Below are 14,026 nucleotides of genomic sequence, written 5' to 3' on the forward strand. Positions count from 1 at the left end.
CTATTCCTTACACTAATATACCTAATGTACCTAAATAAATTAAGGCTAATTATTGACATTCCTTAACCTAATACACCCTAACCTAATGCACCTAAATAAATCTTAAGCTATCAATTAACTAATGAACCTAAAAAGTTGTTACTATTACTAGGTCAATTAATTACTATTTACAGAAATATTTACATCAATAATTTATAAGAATCGCCATCGAAACGGCAAAGACCTGGAGCCTCCCAAACATTCTTAAACTCCGAAAACGGAAGCCGAAAAAAATCACAAGCTACTCTGTTCCTGACATCACCGAGGATATAACGAATCATACCCTCGGGAGTGTCATTTCCGTTATGAAAGGTAGCTTTATTGCGAAACTTCCAGACACCGTACAGAATCGTTTTGATTAAGAAGCGGGCTAACTGAGCCTTTTTAGGGCTAACGGGAGCCCAACGGAAAAAGAAAACACGAGTACACGATGGCAAGAAAGGAAAGCCAAGAAGAGAAGAGAGAACAGGAGAGAAGAACGACCACACACGTTTCACACGAACACAGTTAAGAAAACAATGATCAATTGTCTCTTTACGGGAGCAGGACGCGCATTTGTCAGAGTCGATATACCCCCAATTTTTTAGGGAGTCGCGTACCTTCACAGCGCGGAGGACAATTAACCAAAGTATATCGTTTTTATAGTTTTCGGAAAAATCATCCCTAACAGAAACCCAGAAACGGTCGAGATCAAAATCTATCGGAAGAAAGGCAGACCAAAAGCGATGGAGAATCGGGGAGGCAGAATTCTCTCTCAAGAGAGCTAAATAGCACTTCTTGGAAGAGAAAACAAAATCTCGCCACTCTTGGTGGGAAACGATCCCGCGAAGAGAGGCGAGAATCGAAAAGCATTTCTCATAATAGGGTGTCAAATTCTGTGTGCTCGGAGTGGAGTTGTCACGAAGAGAACGCCACTCCGGCCGGCAAGAAGCAAGTCTAGAACCTAGAAAATATTTGGTTAGGAAAAAAGACTTCGACTCGCGATCATCGAGAATAGAAATGAGGGACGCCAACTTAAGAGAATCGCTTTTGGTCTGAAAGTTAAAAATGCCGAGACCACCCTTCCCGAGGGACTGGTGGCAAGTCATCCGGCTAACCGTTTCAATGCGGGATCCCCAGAGAAAAGGCCAGACTAAATTGTTAATTTTCGAAACCACCCATTTAGGGACACACAACACAGCAGAGAGATACAAAAGTTTACTAATCCCCAACACATTGATTATGAGGGATTTACCGACAAGGGAGAGAGATCGAGATTTCCAGAGATTAAGATGTTTCTCTAATTTCTCGAGCTTTGGTCGCCAATTATCGGCATCGGTGTCGGGGCCAAAAACAACGCCTAAAATTTTCATTTTCGTCACCCACTTGAGGCCAAGCGGCTGGTCGCCGCGCGAACGCCATGCTCCCAGCCACATGGCCTCAGTTTTTGCGACGTTGAGACGAGCTCCAGACCCACCCTCATACACATTGATCATGTTAAATAAAGATTGAAGGGAACGATAGGATTTAACAATACAGGTCGTATCATCAGCATAAACACCCACTTTATAACATAAACCTCGTGCGCCCGGAAGGAGAAAGCCCTCGATATCTGGATTATTTCGGATTTTGCACGCAAGAGTTTCAACACAAAGAATGTACAACAAGGGAGACAGGGAATCTCCTTGTCTCACCCCGCGGGATAAAGGTATCGTGTCTGACAACCACTCGTTCACAATAATGCGCATGTTAGCGCCATTATATAGGGTATTGATCCAGAAACAAAAGGATGGACCAAAACCGAAACGAGACAATAAATTTAACAAAAAGGTGCGATTGACACGATCGAAAGCTTTCTCTTGATCGAGGCTAATCAAAATACCGGTCTCATTAGTACGATCGATATGATCTAGCACATCTCTAAGAACGTGCAAATTCGATGTAATTTTACGTCCGGGCACAGAACAGGTTTGATCAGGATCAACGATAAATTCTAGAACCTTAGAGAGACGAAGAGAAAGAACTTTGGAGCAAATTTTATAATCGACATTCAAAAGAGAAATCGGTCGCCAGTTTTTCAGATCTTTACGGTCACCTTTTTTAAAGATGACACGCGTATTACTTGTCTTCATAGACTCACACATCTCCCCAGCCCGATAACAGGCATTAAGGACACGGCACAGGTGCGGACCTAGCCGATCCCAGAATTTGACATAAAATTCAACAGAAAGGCCATCGGGGCCAGGTGCCTTATTGCTGTTCATTTTCTTTAACGCAAGGGTCATTTCATCAAGCGTCATCTGGCCTTCGCAAGACGACGCTTGATCGGGAGAAAGTTGACGCGGCAGAGAGGACAAAAGGTCGTCCTGCAAGGTCGCGTCAACAGGCTCTTCGGAAAAAAGACGCGAGTAAAAATCAACGTGCGCTTTTTCGATCTCCTCCTGAGAGGAGACTTCGGTGCCATTTAGATCGTAAACTGAAGAGATGTGTGATCTCTGAGCTTTGATTCTCTGCAAGTTAAAAAAGTAACGGCTAGGCCGCTCGCCTTCTTCCAGCCATTGTGCGCGGCTCCGAATCATGATCCCCTCGATTTCTTTAACGCGAAGGGCTTTCAACTGGCTTTCCGTGTCAGAAATCAAAACGGAGACGGTGTTGTCTCCACCAACTAAACGTTGACGGAGACGAATTAACTTATTCGTTAAATATACCTGCTTTTTACGCAACCGCCTCCGTTTATTACGCGAAAAGGCGATCGATTCCTCTTTGATGGACAGTTTCAAGAACTCCCACCAATCCTGAAAGCTCGCGAAAGAGGGCAAAAAACGTAGATGACAATCAATCAATTTTTCTATAGTGGTACAAAAGTCCTTATCTTTCAGAAGGGAATTATTAAAATTCCACACACCCGGGCCACGTTTGACCCCGGTGGGAATGTCAAAGACGAAGGAAACAAAATCGTGATCGGAAATTGGACAAGGTGAGATGTTGCACTCCACGCCGGGTGACAACAACTCCCTTGAAACCAAAAACTTGTCAAGTCTACTCCCGATAGACAAGGACGAATTGAACCACGTAAATTCCCTTGAGCCGGGATGCAAATTGCGCCAAACATCAACAAGAGCAAAATCATTTTTCAAAGACTCGTATTCTTTGTGAATAGAAACGTTTCCACCAAATTTATCGAGAACGTTATCGTAACAATTAAAGTCCCCTCCGATGATGATTGCATCGGAAGGAATAAAAAATTCGTGGAGAGAATCAAAGAAAATCTTTCGCTCTGCAAGATTAGTGGGAGCGTAAATATTAACTAAATTCACCTCTACACCGTTGCTCCTGATCAAAATACTGACAATACGACCGTGTGAGTCTTTTTTCCAAGAGACAATCTCATCAGAACATTTCGACGAAATTAAAGTAACCACACCACCCTGTCTACCAGAGGCTGGAGACCAGAAACAACGGCCCAGCCATCTGCGAGACAGGGATTTAATAGTGGATTCAGAACTGACTAGGGTTTCTTGAACAAAACAAACATCACAGTTGGAAGATTCGATCGAATCAAACAAAAAATTATGAGTAAGGGGACTAGCAAAACCCCTTGCATTAACAGTTAAAAGCTTAAAAGGAAAACTCTTGGAAAAAAAGACTCACGCAACATAATTAAACTCACTTATGTGGAGGTTTTTTCTTGCCCTTCTTTGTGCGTTTCGGCGATGCATCCGCCGATTTCCTCTTTAAATCCATGGTGGCGTTCATGCCATCTTCCGAGCAGTCGAGCGGCGACGGAGAAGGATCAAGAACAGGTTCAGAGGGAAGAGAAGGCGTTGATTTTGCAGAGAGAGGAGAAGAAGAACGTCTAGTAGCGGCCGAAAGGGAGTCAGAAAGAAGAGCAGGAATACGATGTCGCGGCGGGTCGGGCACAGATTGAGCAGATTTTACGAGGCCATCGGTGTTGAGAATTGAAGAGTCAGGAGAAGAAGGCAAAGGCGAATCACTAGAGTCAGAAAGAACAGGAACAGAAGAAGTATCGTCCACAGGCACGGGGGAAGGAGTTTCAGAAATTAGAGGGGAAGCGGGAAGCAGATAATCTGCGCCACGACCATAAGAGCAATCGCTCAATCCATCATCGTCGTCGGATTCTACCGCGACATCGTCCTGCTCGTCAGTTGGAGAAACGGGAGGAGAGAACCAAGAGTGTACACAATTGATCCCCAGGTGCCCTTCCTCCTTACACAGACAACACAAAACAGGACAAGGACAATCGCGGGCCTCGTGGCCGAGACCCTCACAATTAAAACAGATACGGTTGGGACAAACATTACTGAAGTGACCGGGACGATTACACTTACGACACGTAGGTACCTGACCACTATGCTTTACAAACACCTGGAACTTACCAAACCGGAGGAAGCTGGGGATCGGTTTTGAAATGCGTACACGATAATGTCGAAGGCCATTGTAGATATTTGGGGCCAGCGAATGCTTGCCCCGACGATAGTGTAGAACTTCGCAATAAGGTGCAAGGCGTTTAATTATAGCCAGATCCGACAGCTCAAAAGGGGCGTCGTATATCGTTAGGAAAGTAAGTGGCTTGTCAACGTCTTGTAAGGCGAAACGCTCGGCGTCGACCTGCAATGAATTCAAACGGAGAAATTTCTCCTTTGCAGAAATGGTCTTGAAAGTGACCGTCACCTCGCCATTCATTTTCCTTTGTAAACATGCTATTTCTGTCGCGTCAATGTCAGCATTCTCTAGCGCTTCAAAAACCGACTTCGCCGTCGTCGTTTTGCTGGGCGTGAAAAAGGCAGTCCTTGGCCGCTGCGGCATCACATTCTCTGAGAATCTAAACCTCTCCTGCCTCGACGGGTACTCGTGGGCTACCGTTCTCGCTGCCCGTGAAGCATATGAGTCGCCATTGACGACATGGCGGTCTTCAGTGTTCTCTGCATTTGTTTCGGGCACCACATTATTCAAATCATCATGCATCTCATTGTTCGAATCACCAGGCATCTCAACAGGCATCTCATTACTCGACTCCTCAATCATAGGTACCATATTCTCGCATGCATCCATGTCACTAAACTAACTATTTTACACACAAAGCGAAAAAAGTTTAAGGAAAAAACACGCTTACCAACAGCAAAAACAAACTTACGTGTTGGCTGATCTTAGCCAAAAGGCCGAGAAGCGATGCCGAAGCATGCCCTGGGTGAGGGGGGTGGTCGAGGGATCCTTCCCACGGTTTATGGTGGATAGTAGCAGGTCGCCCCCACAAGCCCTTGCGAGTCCCGCAGACGGTCCCAGAGGCTGACCCGTTTGGTATCTCCTCACTGTAAGATTTTAAAGCCAGATACACGCACCTACGGAGCTAAAACATTGTATAATAGGTTTTTAGGACACGTTATGTCTCTTGGGACCCCTCCCTCCCCTCCCTAGGGAATAGTGCTTCAAATCGATGCTCCTCAATGTGTTAACTGGGTTGAGGAAAATACATTAGGGTTAGGTAACGACTTCGGGGTTAGGGTAACCATTTCTTAGGGTTAGGGTAACAATTTCTTAGGGTTAGAGTATCGATTTCTTAGGGTTAGAGTAACGAAACTAGGGCTTTAGAATTTCAAATTCGCCTACACTCAGGGATGTGGCCGCTTTACAGCCTGAACCTGGCCGATAACAAGCAGAATTTCGACCCCATTTCCTCGTCTACGACCATACCACAGGGAAAGCACCGGTTCTCGTCCGATCACCGAAGTTAAGCCCTGTCGGGCGGGGTTAGTACTTGGATGGGTGACCGCCTGGGAATACCCCGTGTTGTAGGCTTCAATTTTTTGTCTTGCGAACATCTCTAAACGTTTTATCCCAATAAATAGCTCTCCATACACCACAATTTCACATAGAGAGCCGTAGGTGAGTGAGGAACAAAATCAAAGCAAAAAACGAGGGGGGAAAACACCTTTTTGTCAAAAATCGGCCAGCTAATGGCGAAAACTCTAGTGCGATCGACTTTTCTTACAGAGCGCGCGCGAGCGAGTGAGCACGCGCGAGATGAACAGTTTATGATGTCAAATTCTACTTCTGTGATATCAAATCATTCCAAATAACGAACGAAAAAATGAATAGGAAAAAAACGCACACTTCTGAGACGCAGTTTTAAGCCATCGTGACGTGGCAAAACACTCGCACACTTCCAAGAGGAGGCGCGCGAAAAACGGCACTGAAAGTCGACAATGGTTGGATTCAGACTGCAAACGAATCGGGAAAAAGGTTCGATACTTTTACTACTCTGCTAGTTTGTTTCCTTCCCTCGTTCATTCGTTCACTCGCTTGCTCGCACAAAGGATACACTAACGATAGCAATAGCATTTCTAAAAGCGGCTCCAGTGACAATAAAACCGCTCAAAAGGTTCAAAGTGTACTCACGGTCCAAGTCGAATGCCCTTCTATGCTCGCTCGCTCGGTCGATCGGCCGTTTGGTTTCCTTTCATTTCCTTTCCCTTCGCGCGCATAGCACAGCACGGCACGGCACGCACAACCTGCAAATACAAACGAACAGGACTTTACACACAATAGAGCAGACAGGCCTTGAACAAAAACAGCCAGCAAAGTTACGCACCGCCCCGAAACTCACCTTGTTTCCTTCCTCCAGTCTCTCCAATGCACTTCTACCCCTCCAAACGTGCCAACACCTTGGCCAGTTGTGCGTCCTTTGCTTTCTTTGCAAGTCTACCGGTCCACTGCAAAAGCAAAAATACCCTCGATAGTCAGTAAGAGGGCCATATAGACATAGTTTGGATGACTTTTGCGGGGACGAGCGCGAACGCAGGTCCCCACTACCAGAAATTATACGCTCGAGTTACCCACATTTGGGGTAATCGCAAGGGTCAACCCAGTCGAAGTGCAATGAAAGGGCCTCGCCTTGAGAGGACTGCCTCCTTGATCACAGTACCTCCCGCGTCAGGTAAGTTTTTTTATATTTAAGGTGAACGGCCAGGCTCCCGTGAGGGCGGTGCAATGCCTGCCGATCTCAGACCTAATCCAACCCATGGCTGAAAGTGCAATGCCTTAGGGTTGGGTCCACCATAAACCGAGGGCCACCAGACACCAACTTCGTTGGGGAATCGAACCCCACCTCGCAAACATTGAACACACTCACACCCAAAAATTGAACACGCCCACTCCAAAACAAACGAACAAAAACGGATACAAAAACATAGAAAAACTATTATTTACAATATTACATTATTTAAAACCAGGACTTAAATACTTTATTCACATATTATTTACTTAGATAGTATTGTTTACTAATATTTACTACAATTTCTTCCTACATTTCGGAACTCCCACAACAGAAGGGGGGGCAGAACGCTTCAGCAGCTCTGCAGCAAGAACTGCAGCAGTAGGGACCACAGGACGAGACTTAGAAACGCCATCATTTACAACATTAATTACACTATTATCCACATTGGTACTGGTAAAATTACAAACTGTGGCCTTCTTAACCCACAAAGCCTTGGCGGGAAGCCTCCGACATTGCCGACCATTGAGGTCCACAAACTCCACACACAAAACGTTATCATGCTCCGTAGGACCAATCTGGTCAACAAGAGAGCCCCTGAAACCAATCAAAAAGGAAGGGTCCCCCTGTACTTCAAGAAGATACTGCGCAAAACCCACTTCAGACTGCTCACCACTCGTATCCACTCTAGCGATACGAAGAAGATTTGGATCCACACTGAGAGACACCCCATTTTCCAAAACTACCGACACCAACTCCAAAAAATCCGTAGGGGAAACCTCACGCACCCTCATATCCCTGTAGGACAGAACAAAGGCTTGATCCTTAGAACAGCGGCATAACTCATCCCGATACCACTTCAAAACCTTCCTACGAATAACAGAATCTGCGGGGGTCTGCACATCCTCAGTCACTACAGGGACCGGGGGGGCTAGCCCCAACTCAACAGGAGCACTAACTCGACTAGGGACAGGAACAGGGGTACTAACAGCAACCTCATCCTCCACATTAGCATCCACAGCATCCTCAATCGTATCCGAAACCTCATTCTCCACAACCCCATCTTCAACCACACCCTCGACTACATCCTCATCATCCTCATCCGAAACCACATTCTCCACAACCACATCTTCAACCGCACCCTCAATCACATCCACAACCACACCCTTATCCAAACCGGCAGAACTTTCAGAGACAACAGGCACAACAGTCCCAGAGGGGTCAGGGACCGCCTCAGGGACAGCTGCCTCTGTTGGAACAACAGACTGACCCCACGGCCGGACACACGCATGCGCTTTGTGGTCTGGGGAACCACACCTTCTACATTTTCCGTTGAACTGGCAATCTGCGGCCTTATGGCCATTAACTTTACATATCTGGCAGAACGGAGGGATACCCCTATACCAAACCCGCACAGGATAGTCGTCAATGCGGAACTCAGCAGGGACTGGATCCGATAATAACATCCTAAGAATCCGTGACCCAGTTAGAAGGCCCGGAATTCCTGAAAAATTCTGGTGCTTAATACTGATAACTTCTCCGTATTTTCTTAGCTCATCACAGATCAGAGCATCGTCACCTTCGGCAGGAAAATAGTGTACATACACAAAAGACGGCGGCTTATCAGAAGACGTCACACTAAGATCGTGCCCATCCAACGCCAGTGAACCCATACGCACAAATTCTTCTTTGTCTGAGACATTCTTAAAAGTAATACGAATCAAGCCCCTAGGGCAAAACTGAATGGCAGAAAGCCTTTCAAAATCAATATGCTCCCTAAGGAGAGCCATCACACGGTCCTTATCATAATTAGCCAACATCACTGACGCGTGAATCACGCACGTCCTGACACACTCAACACCCATGGCAAAAACAAACAACCCAAAAGTGGATGGGTGACCCGAAAAAACGGCAAAACCTGTGAGCTGGCAAAATACCACACTCAACAGGCCAAAAAAGCCAAGAAGAAAAGCCAATCCAGCCCAAGACTGGAAAAACAACCAGAGACTGGCTACCCCAGGTTACGGCAAGGAGCCGAGCATGAGTCCCTGGGAGGGTCACCAGAAAAAAACAGCCAAACCAGAACACAATAATACTTACAAAAAATCCTGCTTCTTTAATCCAAAGACACTTGTGAATCCACGAATCCACGCGCGATACTATAACGCAGGCAAAACCCGCGTCAGGTAAGTATGCTTTTTCAGCGTCTGCCCTCGGTGAAAAAATCCACTTACCCCTAGGTCCTTGTGGTAGTGCTTTGCGCACTTCAGAAAACGTAGGCCAGCGGCCGTTCCTGCCATTGTCTGTTGTCTGAATTATCATCCCTCTTTCACCTCTTCCCCCTCTAAGGGCGGGCGGGGCTCCTGTAAACATAAAAGAATGCTATACCGTTGACTTTGTTTTGGATTGAATGTGTCTTCCCCAGAGGGAAGTGGGCCGCACTCGGAGGTAGTGCTATACCGAGGCAACCCGTGGCTGGGACGAGGCAAGCCTCTTTTCCACAGCCCAGTTCCAAAAATCAGTTTAATATATGAGCTGCTCAATGAGCAGCTATCAGATATTAAGCTGATAAGAACAGATACTACACTTGATCTTAGCCAAAAGGCCGAGAAGCGATGCCGAACGATGCCGAAGCATGCCCTGGGTGAGGGGGGTGGTCGAGGGATCCTTCCCACGGTTTATGGTGGATAGTAGCAGGTCGCCCCCACAAGCCCTTGCGAGTCCCGCAGACGGTCCCAGAGGCTGACCCGTTTGGTATCTCCTCACTGTAAGATTTTAAAGCCAGATACACGCACCTACGGAGCTAAAACATTGTATAATAGGTTTTTAGGACACGTTATGTCTCTTGGGACCCCTCCCTCCCCTCCCTAGGGAATAGTGCTTCAAATCGATGCTCCTCAATGTGTTAACTGGGTTGAGGAAAATACATTAGGGTTAGGTAACGACTTCGGGGTTAGGGTAACCATTTCTTAGGGTTAGGGTAACAATTTCTTAGGGTTAGAGTATCGATTTCTTAGGGTTAGAGTAACGAAACTAGGGCTTTAGAATTTCAAATTCGCCTACACTCAGGGATGTGGCCGCTTTACAGCCTGAACCTGGCCGATAACAAGCAGAATTTCGACCCCATTTCCTCGTCTACGACCATACCACAGGGAAAGCACCGGTTCTCGTCCGATCACCGAAGTTAAGCCCTGTCGGGCGGGGTTAGTACTTGGATGGGTGACCGCCTGGGAATACCCCGTGTTGTAGGCTTCAATTTTTTGTCTTGCGAACATCTCTAAACGTTTTATCCCAATAAATAGCTCTCCATACACCACAATTTCACATAGAGAGCCGTAGGTGAGTGAGGAACAAAATCAAAGCAAAAAACGAGGGGGGGAAAACACCTTTTTGTCAAAAATCGGCCAGCTAATGGCGAAAACTCTAGTGCGATCGACTTTTCTTACAGAGCGCGCGCGAGCGAGTGAGCACGCGCGAGATGAACAGTTTATGATGTCAAATTCTACTTCTGTGATATCAAATCATTCCAAATAACGAACGAAAAAATGAATAGGAAAAAAACGCACACTTCTGAGACGCAGTTTTAAGCCATCGTGACGTGGCAAAACACTCGCACACTTCCAAGAGGAGGCGCGCGAAAAACGGCACTGAAAGTCGACAATGGTTGGATTCAGACTGCAAACGAATCGGGAAAAAGGTTCGATACTTTTACTACTCTGCTAGTTTGTTTCCTTCCCTCGTTCATTCGTTCACTCGCTTGCTCGCACAAAGGATACACTAACGATAGCAATAGCATTTCTAAAAGCGGCTCCAGTGACAATAAAACCGCTCAAAAGGTTCAAAGTGTACTCACGGTCCAAGTCGAATGCCCTTCTATGCTCGCTCGCTCGGTCGATCGGCCGTTTGGTTTCCTTTCATTTCCTTTCCCTTCGCGCGCATAGCACAGCACGGCACGGCACGCACAACCTGCAAATACAAACGAACAGGACTTTACACACAATAGAGCAGACAGGCCTTGAACAAAAACAGCCAGCAAAGTTACGCACCGCCCCGAAACTCACCTTGTTTCCTTCCTCCAGTCTCTCCAATGCACTTCTACCCCTCCAAACGTGCCAACACCTTGGCCAGTTGTGCGTCCTTTGCTTTCTTTGCAAGTCTACCGGTCCACTGCAAAAGCAAAAATACCCTCGATAGTCAGTAAGAGGGCCATATAGACATAGTTTGGATGACTTTTGCGGGGACGAGCGCGAACGCAGGTCCCCACTACCAGAAATTATACGCTCGAGTTACCCACATTTGGGGTAATCGCAAGGGTCAACCCAGTCGAAGTGCAATGAAAGGGCCTCGCCTTGAGAGGACTGCCTCCTTGATCACAGTACCTCCCGCGTCAGGTAAGTTTTTTTATATTTAAGGTGAACGGCCAGGCTCCCGTGAGGGCGGTGCAATGCCTGCCGATCTCAGACCTAATCCAACCCATGGCTGAAAGTGCAATGCCTTAGGGTTGGGTCCACCATAAACCGAGGGCCACCAGACACCAACTTCGTTGGGGAATCGAACCCCACCTCGCAAACATTGAACACACTCACACCCAAAAATTGAACACGCCCACTCCAAAACAAACGAACAAAAACGGATACAAAAACATAGAAAAACTATTATTTACAATATTACATTATTTAAAACCAGGACTTAAATACTTTATTCACATATTATTTACTTAGATAGTATTGTTTACTAATATTTACTACAATTTCTTCCTACATTTCGGAACTCCCACAACAGAAGGGGGGCAGAACGCTTCAGCAGCTCTGCAGCAAGAACTGCAGCAGTAGGGACCACAGGACGAGACTTAGAAACGCCATCATTTACAACATTAATTACACTATTATCCACATTGGTACTGGTAAAATTACAAACTGTGGCCTTCTTAACCCACAAAGCCTTGGCGGGAAGCCTCCGACATTGCCGACCATTGAGGTCCACAAACTCCACACACAAAACGTTATCATGCTCCGTAGGACCAATCTGGTCAACAAGAGAGCCCCTGAAACCAATCAAAAAGGAAGGGTCCCCCTGTACTTCAAGAAGATACTGCGCAAAACCCACTTCAGACTGCTCACCACTCGTATCCACTCTAGCGATACGAAGAAGATTTGGATCCACACTGAGAGACACCCCATTTTCCAAAACTACCGACACCAACTCCAAAAAATCCGTAGGGGAAACCTCACGCACCCTCATATCCCTGTAGGACAGAACAAAGGCTTGATCCTTAGAACAGCGGCATAACTCATCCCGATACCACTTCAAAACCTTCCTACGAATAACAGAATCTGCGGGGGTCTGCACATCCTCAGTCACTACAGGGACCGGGGGGGCTAGCCCCAACTCAACAGGAGCACTAACTCGACTAGGGACAGGAACAGGGGTACTAACAGCAACCTCATCCTCCACATTAGCATCCACAGCATCCTCAATCGTATCCGAAACCTCATTCTCCACAACCCCATCTTCAACCACACCCTCGACTACATCCTCATCATCCTCATCCGAAACCACATTCTCCACAACCACATCTTCAACCGCACCCTCAATCACATCCACAACCACACCCTTATCCAAACCGGCAGAACTTTCAGAGACAACAGGCACAACAGTCCCAGAGGGGTCAGGGACCGCCTCAGGACAGCTGCCTCTGTTGGAACAACAGACTGACCCCACGGCCGGACACACGCATGCGCTTTGTGGTCTGGGGAACCACACCTTCTACATTTTCCGTTGAACTGGCAATCTGCGGCCTTATGGCCATTAACTTTACATATCTGGCAGAACGGAGGGATACCCCTATACCAAACCCGCACAGGATAGTCGTCAATGCGGAACTCAGCAGGGACTGGATCCGATAATAACATCCTAAGAATCCGTGACCCAGTTAGAAGGCCCGGAATTCCTGAAAAATTCTGGTGCTTAATACTGATAACTTCTCCGTATTTCTTAGCTCATCACAGATCAGAGCATCGTCACCTTCGGCAGGAAAATAGTGTACATACACAAAAGACGGCGGCTTATCAGAAGACGTCACACTAAGATCGTGCCCATCCAACGCCAGTGAACCCATACGCACAAATTCTTCTTTGTCTGAGACATTCTTAAAAGTAATACGAATCAAGCCCCTAGGGCAAAACTGAATGGCAGAAAGCCTTTCAAAATCAATATGCTCCCTAAGGAGAGCCATCACACGGTCCTTATCATAATTAGCCAACATCACTGACGCGTGAATCACGCACGTCCTGACACACTCAACACCCATGGCAAAAACAAACAACCCAAAAGTGGATGGGTGACCCGAAAAAACGGCAAAACCTGTGAGCTGGCAAAATACCACACTCAACAGGCCAAAAAAGCCAAGAAGAAAAGCCAATCCAGCCCAAGACTGGAAAAACAACCAGAGACTGGCTACCCCAGGTTACGGCAAGGAGCCGAGCATGAGTCCCTGGGAGGGTCACCAGAAAAAAACAGCCAAACCAGAACACAATAATACTTACAAAAAATCCTGCTTCTTTAATCCAAAGACACTTGTGAATCCACGAATCCACGCGCGATACTATAACGCAGGCAAAACCCGCGTCAGGTAAGTATGCTTTTTCAGCGTCTGCCCTCGGTGAAAAAATCCACTTACCCCTAGGTCCTTGTGGTAGTGCTTTGCGCACTTCAGAAAACGTAGGCCAGCGGCCGTTCCTGCCATTGTCTGTTGTCTGAATTATCATCCCTCTTTCACCTCTTCCCCCTCTAAGGGCGGGCGGGGCTCCTGTAAACATAAAAGAATGCTATACCGTTGACTTTGTTTTGGATTGAATGTGTCTTCCCCAGAGGGAAGTGGGCCGCACTCGGAGGTAGTGCTATACCGAGGCAACCCGTGGCTGGGACGAGGCAAGCCTCTTTTCCACAGCCCAGTTCCAAAAATCAGTTTAATATATGAGCTGCTCAATGAGCAGC

The 14,026-nt window shown here is 46.8% G+C and overlaps 5 non-coding genes and 1 pseudogene across 5 annotated transcripts; 2 read left to right on the plus strand and 4 right to left on the minus strand.

Moving 5' to 3' along the window:
- Window positions 1-5,716: 5,716 nt before the first annotated feature.
- LOC136278808 (5S ribosomal RNA) lies at window positions 5,717-5,835 on the plus strand. The gene has a single exon (XR_010716568.1). It is a non-coding gene; the product is annotated as a 5S ribosomal RNA (ribosomal RNA).
- Window positions 5,836-6,817: 982 nt separating this feature from the next.
- On the minus strand, window positions 6,818-6,981 carry LOC136278794 (U1 spliceosomal RNA). Its single transcript, XR_010716562.1, has one exon. It is a non-coding gene; the product is annotated as a U1 spliceosomal RNA (small nuclear RNA).
- Window positions 6,982-9,456: 2,475 nt separating this feature from the next.
- LOC136278797 (U2 spliceosomal RNA) lies at window positions 9,457-9,647 on the minus strand. The gene has a single exon (XR_010716565.1). It is a non-coding gene; the product is annotated as a U2 spliceosomal RNA (small nuclear RNA).
- A 516-nt stretch (window positions 9,648-10,163) lies between these two features.
- Window positions 10,164-10,282, plus strand: LOC136278781 (5S ribosomal RNA). The gene has a single exon (XR_010716550.1). It is a non-coding gene; the product is annotated as a 5S ribosomal RNA (ribosomal RNA).
- Window positions 10,283-11,265: 983 nt separating this feature from the next.
- On the minus strand, window positions 11,266-11,429 carry LOC136278795 (U1 spliceosomal RNA). Its single transcript, XR_010716563.1, has one exon. It is a non-coding gene; the product is annotated as a U1 spliceosomal RNA (small nuclear RNA).
- A 2,472-nt stretch (window positions 11,430-13,901) lies between these two features.
- On the minus strand, window positions 13,902-14,026 carry LOC136278804 (U2 spliceosomal RNA; annotated as a pseudogene).

Source organism: Pocillopora verrucosa, unplaced genomic scaffold (genome assembly GCF_036669915.1).
Source record: "Pocillopora verrucosa isolate sample1 unplaced genomic scaffold, ASM3666991v2 scaffold_56, whole genome shotgun sequence".
Taxonomy (NCBI): Eukaryota; Metazoa; Cnidaria; class Anthozoa; order Scleractinia; family Pocilloporidae; genus Pocillopora; species Pocillopora verrucosa.